This window comes from Phasianus colchicus, chromosome 13 (assembly GCF_987193195.1).
Source record: "Phasianus colchicus chromosome 13, bPhaCol1.hap1.1, whole genome shotgun sequence".
In the NCBI taxonomy this organism is placed as follows: Eukaryota; Metazoa; Chordata; class Aves; order Galliformes; family Phasianidae; genus Phasianus; species Phasianus colchicus.
The window spans coordinates 6071511-6085684 of record NC_143448.1 but is presented as its reverse complement, the minus strand read 5'-3'; the positions used below and the strand labels follow the sequence as shown (position 1 = coordinate 6085684).

General features: G+C 35.7%; 2 long non-coding RNA genes across 2 annotated transcripts in view; one reads left to right on the top strand and one right to left on the bottom strand.

Moving 5' to 3' along the window:
- Positions 1–14174, bottom strand: part of LOC116243891 (uncharacterized) — a 284812-nt gene that overhangs the window by 123717 nt on the left and 146921 nt on the right. Inside the window, exon 5 of the long non-coding RNA XR_016470888.1 lies at positions 3678–3738. This is a non-coding gene — a long non-coding RNA (uncharacterized LOC116243891). The remainder of the gene's footprint in view (positions 1–3677; positions 3739–14174) is intronic.
- LOC149916128 (uncharacterized) lies at positions 2441–11420 on the top strand. The gene is made up of 5 exons (XR_016470889.1): positions 2441–2533; positions 3494–3645; positions 6061–6126; positions 7525–7707; positions 11104–11420. It is a non-coding gene; the product is annotated as an uncharacterized LOC149916128 (long non-coding RNA).

The window sequence follows — 14174 nt, the reverse complement described above, 5'->3', positions numbered from 1 at the left end:
GATGACAGTTGATATTGTTCTTCCATCCTGCTGCAGACAGCATAAGGGAGGGAGGGAAAAAAAACCCCTATTGTACAGCTTTTCGTCTCTGAAACATGATTTTTATAATTAATATATACAACTGAGAAGAGAAAGGTACGTTATAATGAAGTGCAATTAAGAGGTGTTTGTTCCTGTCCCACACATAAGATGACTATAATTTCCTTGGCTGTTTAGAAGTCAACCATTATCATTACATTTCACACATCTTTTCTATTATTTTTTTTTTTTTGCACTTCTGATTTTGTTTATTTTCAATTAAAACTCCAAATAAACATGCACACAGAAAATTTGATATTCAGGTAACATCATCTTTTAATTATACCATGCAATGATCATTAAACCCAGTGCTTATGCAAACCTATTTAGATGTAATTTCATAGGCATGAATGAATCTGTCCGTTTTTGCACTAGATTTAAATTCATCTAAGGGAGAATACAGTGTGCATCTACCCTATGTTGCCTTTAACTGCTTATGTATTTAAGAAGCAATTTCAATGCCTAATTTTTGAATTGCTGTTTCTTTTCAATTTACCTAAATTCATATCACAGCATAATTTTTCTATTTTAAAATTTGCACTAATATTTCTTGTGTTATTATAGTGAAAACCACCTCTAATATCATATTTGCCAAAGAAGTAATCCCTGCCTTTATGACAATACAAAGTGAAAATATAAAAAGGGTTGAAACATGGAGAAAGAGACAAATTCTGGTTGTGATGCTGATGCTGTCATTAGCCTTAAATGAATCACCACCACGATGGTTGTTTAACACAGATATTCAGGTTGCAGTTCAAACTAGCTAAAGTCTGTGTAGATCAAATTTGGGTGACCAAAATCTCTGGATCCAGAAAACAAACCATTGATGAATGAAGAATTTCAGGATTAGATCTGAATCTGCATTTTGAGGCTGAATGTTCATTAACACCGTAAGAGCTTTAACCAAATATTCTCATTCCAGTTTAAATTTGGAAAACCTTCCTAAACCAAAACCTATCAGGTTCTACAAAGAGCCAGTTGCCAGCAAGGAGATGCAGACAGACAATCTGAAAATTATGCTCTAATTAAAGCCCATTGAAATGTATGGAAAGATTACTATTGAGCACAGTGTGCTTCTGCATGGAGGCAATTCAGCTCAGTAGGAAGTAGACATCACCTAATCTCCAAATAAGATGAACAGCTTCTTTTTCAGGTATTTCTGTTACTGAATTTACCACAAAATGTCTTGATTTGTTTTTTCATTTTTGCTCATCATTATTATTTCTGAGAAAAGTTTGATAGACATAAATTTCATTCTCTATGTGTACTTGTGCCAATTAAGGTAAATAACTCAACTGTTCATTCGAAGAAAACCAAAGATCTTTAACTGGAGTAAATATTTTCTTTCTATTGTTTTTGAATGTTTTTCTTTCTGCAGAATGCTTCCTGAGAAAAACTGTTCATTTTCAGTTATAACAATTTCAAGCTATGCAAAACATCATTGCAGCTGTAACTGCTACTTCTATTTTAGAACTACATGGATGTAGCTGTAAAAAGATCTGAAAAGATAAGTTTAATTAAATTTTCCATATTAGAAAAATGCATATTGTCTTTTCACTCTTTTAAGGTTCCGACTTATCTTCCTGCTTGTGCTCCCTCCCTCTCTTTATATACTCTTCCAAGAAGCAATTTGCTTTCCTTGATTGAAAAGTTGATAGAAATTATAAGACTAGCTTCTATATCTTAAATTCATTAGAAAACATTATCCAGATGATTATTCCTCTATTCTCTATATTAAACGCTATAACCTCTATTTAGTATTTTTTTTGACTTTTAATTCTGCTCTGTTTAGGTATTAATTTAACTGGATGGAAAAGACTTTCTACTAGGCTGAAATATTCATAGAGGTTGTACAATAGAATCAGGTTAATGTTATCTGCTGTTGATATACTGTTATGCATTGTTTCACCTTTTTCTTCTGTTTTATATTAGAATAAGTCATAAAAACTTGTATTGTAAAAAGCCAACAATTCAACCAGCTCTTTTACAGCAGTTAAAAAATCTCCAGTTTGCCAAAGCATGGATTTTACCCCAGCTGCTCTTGGTAAGAGGGATTAGAGTGACCATAGCATTTCTCACTTGTGTGATGAAAGACAGATTTGGTGGTATTTGTCCTTTTTTCATTGATTAGAAGCAAGAAGCCAGCCAGAGCCACATCTTTCAACAGCTATGGAAGATTAAAATCTATAATTTAAATATGAGCACACAGCATTGGTTGAAAAAAATCTAGTCTTAGTGATTTTACTCTTTAGGCTGCACAAAAGTAGTACAAAGAAAAAACCTCCCTATCTTAGTCTCTTTTCTAGACTTCCCAAAAGTCTTATTAACCCTTCTTTTCTTCATCTGTATTTCCCACTTTATTCTACAATCTATAAAGCATCCAGAAGTCTTTGAAGGGAAAAACTTAAACTGCATGGAATAAATGGCAGCTGCCTAGTGAACCTTCAAGCAACCAGTAAGTAAAACTCCAATTACTAGCTTTAGTGAGTTCAAAAGGATCATTTCTGTGAATAAATGTTCTAGTGTTCTAGCATGGAAAAAAACCTAATCTACATGGAGCAGTGAAAGGAACTTTGCTCCTCCCCCTTCTCCCTTTTTGGAAAATGTCTTCGAGCATTTACATGCTGGTTACCGGATTATTTTCCCATTTCTCACCTAGTCAGACTGACTTTTATGCTGACACGGAGCAGATCTCTATCATGCTATTAATCAGTCTTATAACATCTCACCATTTCTCCTATAATGTCAGAAATTACTGACTGAAAACTCAGCGTCCCATAACTATAAGTTGTATAAATCACGTACCTTCAACAAAAATGCTTGAAGTGTTCTACCATTACAAATTGGATTGTTCTCAACAAGGGATTTCATATTTTCACATATTTTCACTCTCCCTCCCTCCAAAGTATTCTTTAAATTCAGGCACAGCACACAGTTCAAGTTGACTTTTGCTCAGAAAGGCTCTAAATACTCCCTGTAGCACAGCAGGAGGCTCCCTTAAAGCAGTTGAGATTGGTGGGTGGATAGAAAAGGCATGAGACCACAATTATACCCCACTTCAATGACATGTCTGGAGCTGTAGTGACTCCAGACAAAGACACTGAAGCGTGTGGAAGCTGATATTTCTTCAAGACAGACCTAAAAATATCTGTTGGAGCTGCAGGTTGGAAGCTATTACCAAGAGCACTCCACAGTTTTCCTGCTGGGAGCCAAAGATGCCACTGACTCGTTTACAACAGGCTGTCTGGCTGGTTGTTACAGAGAGTGAGGCAAAAAGCTTCGCTTCTCTATGTAGTGTAATGCACTAAGCCTCTATTTATACTGGTAACTACAAAAAGGTTTCATTTGAGTTTTGCTCAGACCAAGCTCCCTCACGCTCTTGTTGCTGTACTCTGTCCCCTCCATATTCTGATAGTGTTTCTGAGGCACAACAGGAAAATCTGTGAACATTCAGAATAGATCTGAAGCTGTGGAAGAAGGCATGGAAGCAGGCAGCACGTGCAGCAGAACCTGACCCATTCAACGCATCCATAATGCACACCCCAAAGAGCTAATATCAGCTACTTGGTAAGAGAAGAAGGTATTCATGTGCTACTCACCATGAAAAGAATTGTGTACAACTTGAGAGTCATTCGGATTGAAATGCTGTTCAGATCAGTTCTACAAAAAAAGACAAATAGAAGAGTGTAACTTAAGTTGTAACTTAAGTACTTTTACCATCTGCTTATTTACACTGTAAGCTTTTCATTAGCAGCATATGACTCATTCTTCATTCCCATTTGCCCTGAAAATGAGGCATTCGTATTTTCAAAAGCTTTATCATTGAGATTCTTTTAATGTTTTCTCCCAAAATTTACAGCAAAGTTTGAAATATTTCACTTTTTTAATTCGGTGCTCTGTAAGCACACAAATACTGCATCCACCCAAGCAAATGATAAAGTTTTCCATTTCAGTGAAAGTGTAACATTTGAATATATTTTGAACGATGACATTCCCACAACAGTTTTAGCACTACACACTAATAAGAACATTTCTGTAAATGGCTTTGTCTATAGGTATACTCTCCAATGTTACTTTTCAGAAGAAATACCACTTTTTTTGCATGATAGCTGAGGTACTGCGAATATGGAAGTATGTGATAATTGGTCTTACTGAAAGATATTCTGATGGACCTCAGGGAGGCTAGTGTTTCTTGATGGCAAAGGAAACACTACTGAAAACTTATAACCCTCCAGAATTTGACCTTAAAGATGGGAGCAGAGTAACTGCTGAACTGGATTTCCACAGTGAAATCCCATTTTCCAAAGGCTCTTTAGGATGGAGATAGATGAAGCTTAATTCTTTGCAAATCCTTTTATTAGCAGCAAGACAAACATTAAGAAATACTCAGAATAAGACAGATACAGACACCAGAAAAATACAACTATAGATGTTGATGTCAGCTTTGACAGCTACGCTGCTGACTGGCATGTGCATGTTGACAGCTGAAGATGAGGGGCTAAAGTAGGAGGAGAAAAATATTCCAATTCAATTTAATTGATGCAAATGACTAAGACATAAGTAAAGTATAACATGAGCTATGAAACAGGAACACCAGATGCATGCAAAGTACTTTGTGAATTCTTATAATAAACATATACTCGTAAGTGATCAAAGTTACTCTCTCTACCTGGAAATGTTTTTCATTAAAAATTTAAAAAAATGTAGTGAAAAACGCTGCATTTACAGTGACTGAAATGAAGGAAGGATGTGAAATTAGTAGAGATACTTCATCCTGTCCTCACAAGGTTCATATAGTGAAACAGAAATAGCTGCTTACACACTGCAGCAATCCATTTTCTAGATTTATCCCCCTGCTCCCATTATTCCCTATGTCTAAACAAATATCCTGTTTTGCAAACAGGAAAGCAGGAGACAGATTCTTTTTTCCCCAGTGCAAATTAGTTTCTTCTCTTGTGTTTTGCCCTGTGCTGCTTGGTACCCTGCTGGCTAAGATCTTGCAGAACTTTGGCAAAAAGATGACAGTTTCTGGAAGATTTTTCAAGAAAGTACTGCCAAACTTGTTCAGCACTTACCGCGTTTGTCACAGTAAATGACTTTATCATTTCAGAATGTAATTACGATGAAGCCTATTCAAAACACCTTTGTATACAGAGTAGACACCAAAATAAACAAATATCAAGCTTCCCAAAACTTTAGTTTTCTTTCACCTTCTATTCCAGTTTCAATTTCAAACAAACAAATTTGGGATTCTTTTATCTGCAGATGTGCTTTAAAGAGAAAAAATAAATGCAATTCAAGAAACAAAGTTCAGGACAAATCATTTTTTTTGGACAACCTAGGTTAAGAAAAGCTTCTTCTCAAGAAAACCAAACAAAAGGAAACCCCAAAAAACTTTCTTTGGCACAAATTTCGATGTTTTCTTTGGGGCATTTTAATTGCTTGTTAAAAATATGGGCTTCTGCATCTTGTAAATAAAGTGCGAGATACATGAAGAAGGAGGGGGGGCAAACTCACAAAGTCCAAGGACCCCTAGAGAATCTGCAAAAGTTGCAGATGAAAACTGAAAGCCTGCATTTAGATGAGGCCACCAGGATGCCTAAAGCCACAGTGTCTCCTTGCCATTTCCTCCAGATCCTGAGAAATATTGCTCCTATCTGTATTACAGCACTAGCTAGTGAACAAAAGGGCACTGTTACCTCTTGCTCTCATGTATTACATCACATCTAGGAATCTCATCACAATTTTGGAATATAGCAAAGGAATATACTCAACATTTTTGTGTTTCTTTACATTTTTTCCACTTGAATGTGTTCATTTTGTATTTGCAAGGAGAAACTAAAAAACAAGAAAAGTCAACCAGATGTTCCATCATATAGAGGATCCTCACTAAACACCTCAAACTGTATATTTTAAACATTCACCATAAAAGAATAAAAATAATATGTGAAATAAACTATAGGAATTTTCTGTCATTTACAGAATCACCTTCCAACCTACTACTCACAGAAGGATCTCAAAAGCAGATGATCTATTACAGACCCTTAGGTAAGTCATCTGCGTGTGCAATATTTAACAGAAAGCACCTGAGAATGGGTACTTTCCTTTACAGGACAGGCTGTGCCTCTGCTCTCTCTTCATGATTCTGAGCTGCCCCAACAGCGTGCACTCAGAAACACATGGATGGAAGCAGAGCTGCTGATGCCAACTGCTCTCGGCTGCATCCTCCTTGGGACTCCGCAGCAGGAGCAGGGAATAGGCTGGCTGTGTGCTCCCCAATATTTCTTTTTCCACAGTGTCCTTCCATGACACACCTAGACCATATACTAATGAAGGCAGGAGGGCTTGGTGGTTACGAGTAGAGTCTGACCTCTTTGACAGCTGACCTAGACCATAGCCCACTCTTGAGAACTTCACTATAAACTGACAATCAGATTTACTAGTCTCTACTGAACAAGAGTTCCTATATGTATATGTGTTTTAGCTGATGCCCAAGCCTAAAGATGCTGTTGCAATAACAGCAGTGCAGTCTGCTCTGCAATTTGTTGAGAGCCAGAGAACTTAGAGCTGAAAGCTGTTAATACGATGACCTGGACCCCACTTAAGTATTAACCTAATAGCCCAAAGTTTGAGAATGTGGAAAACAAAGTTTAATATTATTTTTTCTTTTGTGAACAGTGGACACACACAGAGAAATAATTCAGGTAAACACATTCCATTAGAGGGAAGCCTGTTTTGTGAGTGCTCCTATTCTGATGGTTCACTATTCACGAATGAAACACTATTTTAGTTCTCAAATCTGTGCACAATTTACTATGAAATGTTGATTCATAATTCTTCTCAAGCTTTTAATGCAGGAATTACAAGTATATTTTAAGATCAAGATACAGGCCACTTCATAAACACTGTCTTTGATGCAAAAGATCAGACAATTCTTACTGGCTTTTATTAGCGGAGAAGGAAAGCGAGGCTTGGCGTCAGCAGACAAACTATTGTATGTAAAATATCTGTGACTTAAGTTTACTCTGACTTGGCTCCTTTTTAAATTCCCAGAGCTCTATGAAATCCAGTGTTGGGGCTGATAAAAACACTGAAAAATAAAAAGGCATCCAAAAAAGCATTTTATAAATGCAACATATTTTATAAAAAGCAATTTCAAATCTGCTCCAGGTAGACACATAAAATCTTATGAATAAGTTCAAAGCACGGTTAGAAAACTTTTATGCACTCCCTTAAAATAAAAAAAGAATGCATATGCATGTTTTGGAGAATCTTTGATATAGGTATGTGTGTGCATACAACAGAGTTTGAATTAAATCATTTCTTTTGTATGAATATGTAAACGTCAGTTTTTGCTAATAAATAACTTTTATTTTTTCTCTGACAAGCAGATGCTCCAGCAGCAGCATACACATACTTATTAAGAACATTCTACTTGATTCACAGTACAGTTTGTTTTCTGGGGAGCTTCATAAGGACCAAGCCAGCACAGAACACTGACCCAGTGACAAATTTGGTGGAACAGCCCCTACAAACTGCTTGTGTGAGGTGGGAGCCACAGCGAGACCTGATTCATTAGACCTCCCAGAAAGCAACCGTGTTGGAGACCTTCATATATTAAACGTAAAGGTGAGGCTTTCGTAGTCAAATCTCAGAGGAGCAGCTGTGTAAATGTTGGGGCATCTCTGTTTTCCTCAGTTCAACCTCAGCAGCGAAAATTGTATACCTCTATGTGGTACGTGAAGGTAACCAGATTTCTGAGTGGTTGGTAACATCAAGGTGCTTTTTTTTTTTTTCTTTTCTTTTTTTTTTCTAAACATCATTTATACTCTTTAAAATAGTATTTCTGACCTCCAAATAGGTTATTATAGATTGATCTTAAAGGTACATCCTACTCACCAGCTATCAAAAATGGAACAAAAATGAATCATAAGTCTTTTAAATTCCTTTCTTAATGGGAATGGAAAGAGGGAGGCTGTTAGCATGTTAACTCTTCTGCTGAGAGACGATCAGAATTTGCGTATTCCTATTGATTCTTATTTTTATAAAAAATCATTAAAAATTATTTAAATTCTTATGCTATTGGCTTAACATTATTAGATACAGAAGAGTATTTTCAGCTTCCTTTTAAGGTACGCTGCTAAAGCTTTCCAAGTTATATCATCAATTTACAAACTTGGAGCAATATTGGAATACCATAATTCAGCTGTGGGGCAGAGGAAGCATTATTCAAGGCAAGGACTGCTATCCTAAACACAAAGTTCACATGCCATGCATGGCATAACTGTTAATAAGACATCTGCTCCAAGTTGATGTAAACAAGTATATTTCTCATAGCCACTACTACATTACTAGCTTTAGCACTTTCCTACACAAAGCCTGGAACAGGTCGAAGAAACAAGAGCAACACAAAACAGCACAACTGCCTCCTAAGAAAGTCCATCTATCCCTTAAGGCCACCCTAATAGAAAATGAAAATATTTTCCTTAAAAAAAAAAAAATCATGTTAACAGAGTTTATATTTTTCAAGTTATATGTTATGATTTTCACGGAAAAAAAATCCAAACACCCACACAACAAAATATTAAGAGGTTCTATGGAAGGAAAAGTAGTAAAATTTTTGGTTGGGTTTGAAATGCTAAGCTCTGAAAATTAGATTTCTTTAGTCCAGAAAATGAAGCAAAAGTGAGGAATAATTCCCATTCTTCAGCTATCTAATTCTCTGTTACTAGCAACCACATACTACACTTAAAACACGCTTCTGAAATGCACAAAGAAATACTCTGAGTGAAATAATCCCTGACAGTAACATACGGAGCATTCAAAGAGATAGATGAGCAGATAAAGTGAGGTACAACAGCAAAATGTAATTTAATCAATCACAATTGCAACATGGCACCCTCTGAAACAACACTGGTACATGGGAACCTCCCATAAACAAGGCAAACAGGAAGAAGGGGAATCATTCATCAGTGCTTCTGACCTCCAGAGAGAAGTAAAAATATCAGAGGCTGGGAAGTAGCTGTTTAACATCCCTTTATTTACCCACTTCATTTAGTAAATGTATTAAATTAAACTGCAGATGTTCTGCTGTCAGCACGGCAAGCTAGCTGCCGTGTCCTAGTGGGCTGTTTCCTGATGGAAACATTTTATGTACTGTAAATAAACAAACAGTATTTTGTTAATTAGTAAATGAATTATTTTTCAAAAATGCTCCATTAGGCTCTTTATAACCAAGCTACTGTAGTTCCTATTCTTAATAGAGACCTCGCAATAACAGAGGGAAAATGTTCAAGCTCATTCAAATTGCAGCCCTTGAACGACTAATTATCACTATTGGAACTGTGTTTTAAGTTATTATACATCTCCTGCAGTACTTCTGGAATCAAAATCACAGAAACTGTACTGAAAAGAAAACCAGACTGAAAGGAAAAAAATACCCATCCTTAAGAGGGGTGCCAGAAACGTCAAGTTTATGTTTCATAAAAAAAATCCAACATCACCACAACAGCTACAAAAAATCCCACCTTTAATCATTAACAATGACAGAGATGTTGTGAATATCAGATGAGTATTAAATATAAGAATAAAAATTAATACCTAATGGAATTCAAGATGTAGATTCTCATCAGTTGTGCCTGTATTCTCATAAGAAATCACAGTGCAAGACGGGGGTAAAAAAAAATATATCCATTCGTAATTGAAAGAAATTAAAACATACAGAAAATCAAGACCAAAGTCCACCTCAAACCTGACAGTTACATTTCATTGCATTATTGCACTCATTTGTTCCAACTTGGTAGTTCAGTAAAGTTTTAATAGACAGATGGCTAATTTTATAATTTCAACCCAATTTCTTACTGGAACAGCTCCAAGGATCCAGTGTTAGTGTAATGTCATGGGTAAAGGTCAACGCAATAAGACGAGAACATATGCTAATGTCAGCATTTCACATAGTCTTCTTTAACCGAATATACAGTGCTAAGCTGAGGGATTTGCACTGGCTCAACACTAACACCATATGGGTGGCCTGTTGAAAAGTAATGATGGCCTAAGCATAGAATCTTAATCAGGTACTGATGGCCAATGAATCAAATAGCACCACACAAGTAATCACTAGGTGATTAAAAAAATTACAGAAGATGTATTGCTGAAATTACTCTGCTAACTAGAGAAGTGATTTTGTCTTAGCTAAAGCCTGTCACATCATAACCCCTTAATCTTAACCCCAATCTTTTTTTTCTCTTCACTCAAATCCCTCTTTTTTTTATTGTTATAAACATATGTGTAACAAAAATGTCCTTGCAATTTGATAACTCGCCATTATTTATTACTAAGAATTTCTGGAAGGTGTACAGGAAAGGTTTTATTGATAGCAACAACCAGAAAAGCTCTTTGCAGATTTAATAAACAAATCTCACTTCAATTGTTTGTTTAAATTCAAAGTATTACTTGGTTTTCTTAGGTGAGCAAGGCTTGACTCTGTAGTATTCAAATAATAACTGCATTAGACAGGACTACTGCAGATCAGGTTCAAATTATCCCTGGTACACACTGCAGCCTCTACCACTTTACAGAGGTCTGCACTATATACAGGTAGTAGGACGACTTTGTACTCTTTATCTCCTTTAGAAAGAGATTCATGCCTGCTTAGGAGACCCTTGAAGATGACTGGCTCTTATCAGAGGCAAGGCCATAGGATGGATGGTTGAATAGAACCCAGTTCCCCGAATAAAACCAAACCAAACCTGAAACTATTAACTGCAGCCAGTTTCTCAACATACTGTGGAAGTACCTAAGGCCTTACACCGTCCTAGCTGTAGCCCAGAGTCAAAAGTGAATTTTACAACCCGTCTTCAGTTCCATCACATAGCTTAGCAGGAGCAGTGTCATTTCATAGCTAAATCAACCTGAGTAAATCACATCTCAGAAGTGGCAGCCTCACCCCCTTCCATCTGGTTAGCTAGATATTTTCTGTCTTTCCTTCTCCACCTGCTAGAATATTGATCTTTTTTTTTACTGTAGATGGAGAAATATAGAATAGCTTTACATTGGATTGGCCAGAAGACACACATCCATCTCTGAATGAAATGGGGAATACAAGGGAAGATGTGTGCAGAGCTGCCTCCTTCAATGGTACCATGCTCACAGACCAGCGTAGATGGTTCTGTGGTAAAAGACACTGAAGCTGATTTCATTAAATCTGCTGAGATTACATGATTTCATAGTTTTAAGCCAGTACATGTTTGGCATGTTCACTGTTGCACTGTAGGCATTTTGTATGCGGGCATGGGATGATTGAGAGAGGGAAAAGAGAAGGAAAAGGCTGGGCAGGGAAGAGCAAGACAAGGGAGGGAAGAGGGGAAGGGAAGAAAAAGGAAAAAAAAAAAAAGAAATAGATAAACAAAAGGAAAAAGAATAAAGAAAAAAAAAAGAGAGAAGAAAAAGGAAAGAAAAAAGAAAAGAAAAAAGAAAAATAGGAACTAGAACCAGAATGCTTTTTCTCCAAAAGCTGCATATACATTTAAAACAAATTTTTCAAGTAACTGATTTTGATACCCTTAACTTTATGACTGTGAATGCAATGTTTCATAGTATGAATGCAAGAGACTTCTGTAAATTAAAGTTTTGCATTAAAATCATATATTTCTATTTATATAAATAGGTTTACACTAAGAAATACTTAGCAATGCAGTCAGGTCACCCTTACAAAAGGGGACAAGAGTTCAGAAATGTTTCAAACCCTCTTTTAGGAAACCTTGATCAACTCTAAACGAAAGCTGTCTCTGTGAAGAACTCTGTTCCCTCAATTTCACTTCCTGAAATGACTACCAGCCCTTTCAGGCATGCCCACAGGAATTTATTCAAAATGAAATAAGTACATGGAACAAAGCCTAGGATTCTGTTTATGGAAACCAGACTTCAATTATGCCAGGAAAATAACCTAAAAACTCAAACTTTGTAAATAAATGCTTGTATTGTACTACTCTGAAGAGCTTATTTAAATATACATAAAGCATGGTATTTCATTTTTACCCAACAGGTAATGAAAGCAGAATCTCTTACAAAAATACCTTTTCGATTTATATTTACTATTAATCTAGCAAAATGAGAGCCTTCCATTCTCAAGAGTAAAACTTCTACATAAAGTGCAGACTCAACAAAAATAAAACCCGTTTAAAAAAGATAAAAGTGATTTACAGCAGAAAAACCTCAAGGTAACTCAAAGATTATTCTAAAGTAGTCAAGGAATTAAATCTTTACAAGCATTTTAATATTCAAAACCAAATAGTTGTAGTCTTTCTTTTTGCCGGTAATCTGAAATGTTCTCACTAAATTTAAATATTGTGAAAAAACATTCAGACTAAAAACAAAACACAGCTTAAAGAAATGTCAGACATGTACAAAATTACTGTGAAAGAGGAAAAAGAAGAAAGAAAACCCCCCAGAAATTAGGCCAGTTTTTAGGCTACAAGCCAACTGTTTGCTCTACTTTGCTTTATTTATTAGTTCTTAAGGTATTTAAAACTTGAGCATTAAAACTGGAGAATGATTTGCAAATGAATGCAGTTGCAGTTGTGAAAATATAACTCACAGCTGAATGTGGGTTATTCAGACAAATGGCTGCTTTGTTAGAGGAGGGGAAGTGAAGTTCTGTGTTAATTTATTACAAACTGCAGCATTTCAACCCTGATGTCCAGGCAACAATGTTTTTTATTTCGAGTAATTTATAAGTACTTCCCATAGCACTTAACAGTGATGTCTTTGGCTGTTTCACCATGGTACCAGAGTGTATATGTATTTACTGTGGGAATTTGTTTTTAATAAAACTGTTGTAAGGCATTTTTATTCCTTCTCTTTGTTACATTAAAAACATTCACTGCATAAGTAATGTATTTGATTCCTACTTGAAAGGCAGCAGATTATGGCCAGCGCTGTATTTGGTTGTGTAAAATAATGATAGCCTAAGTGATTCTGCAACCAAAGCAAGTTATTTCACTTGCCATATTAACTTTTTAAATTATTTTTTCTTTAAATACTGGTGACAGCACATGGCTTCTGTATGGGCCATGTGCTGGTGTACTCGTGTCAGTCCCCAGACTAGGTTTGGTTGAAAACATCAGCAGGAAAAGAAATGCAGTGTCTGACAAATCAAAGGTAACTATGCTATCACCTTGCATGAGTTTTAATTGTAAGGATTCTGGGGGCAAGACATGGTTATCTTTTTATAAAATGCTTTCAAAGAGTCGCACAGACTTATACAACTTTACTTGGGCATGATTTGCTTTAAGACTGCCAGCTTGAAAAGCAGAACTCAAATGAAAAGCTAAAGACAGTAAACATGGAATACTATGTAGATGATTGTGTGGATGTATGCATACACACACACACTGTGTGTATATATGTATAATACATGCACATAACCCAACACAACACTTTCCAGTGCAAACACTTCCCTAATCCTGTGATGCTGCTACTTTTGGAAACTTTTTCCTACAAAAGGTGCATCAATGATAATAATAAAGTCATAAACAAACATTTATGACCATCTGTTCTGATGGCAAGTCTGACATGTACATATCTAAATTTGTTTCAGAAGTCAATTTTGCTCTTATGTATATATATATTGTTATATATGTATACATATCTAAGCAATCTAGATCTAACTTCAGCTGAGATGAAGATCCAACCAATGAATCTTGCTACACTTTTGTAAGGCCTTAAAAAAACCTAAGCAGCAGAAACATCTTCATTCACAGAGGTTATGCATCACTCAGAACAGCTTTGGAGTATGTTCTCATACATTTATACAATTTGTTTCACAGGTTATGTAAAATTGTTTCAGCTCCTACAGCTGAAACATTCTTCTCACCATACTTCAGCATTGAATGTCCTATCCTAAGGCATTTCCAGAATTACAACAAGTTACAGGACAAATACACTCTCTGACACTGGGTAATATAAATTTGTATAATTTAATTTCTTATAGTAGTAGATTAAGTTGCTCTAGAAAGAAGAATATTTGTATATAATATTGTAACAAGGATTTTGTAACTGACTAAAAAGAGGTGACAGATATTGAAATACATTTAAGA